Source organism: Buceros rhinoceros, unplaced genomic scaffold, assembly GCF_000710305.1.
Source record: "Buceros rhinoceros silvestris isolate BGI_N320 unplaced genomic scaffold, ASM71030v1 scaffold35576, whole genome shotgun sequence".
In the NCBI taxonomy this organism is placed as follows: Eukaryota; Metazoa; Chordata; class Aves; order Bucerotiformes; family Bucerotidae; genus Buceros; species Buceros rhinoceros.
In genome coordinates, this window is record NW_010418760.1 from 1 (window position 1) to 312 (window position 312).

The window sequence follows — 312 nt, forward strand, 5'->3', positions numbered from 1 at the left end:
CGGCACCGTCCCCCTGCCCCGGGGCTGTGCCAGCGCTGGCTGCGCGGCCGCAGCCTGGTGGTACATTCTGCAGCGGGTTCTTAAGGCAACACATCGGGTTCACTTTCAACGCGTTATTTGTACGTTTTAGGGTGCAGGGAAACGCGGGGCTGACGCCCGCCCTGGGTTTCTGGCTCCCATCGACCGCAGCCCCAGGGCTCCCAGAATTTACCGTCACAACTCCCTCCAAGATGGTTCTTGGACACGAAGTCGTCGTACAAAGGCTCAGCAGCGGCTCCGGCCGCGACGGCGGTTCCCCCCCCGCTGGGGTTT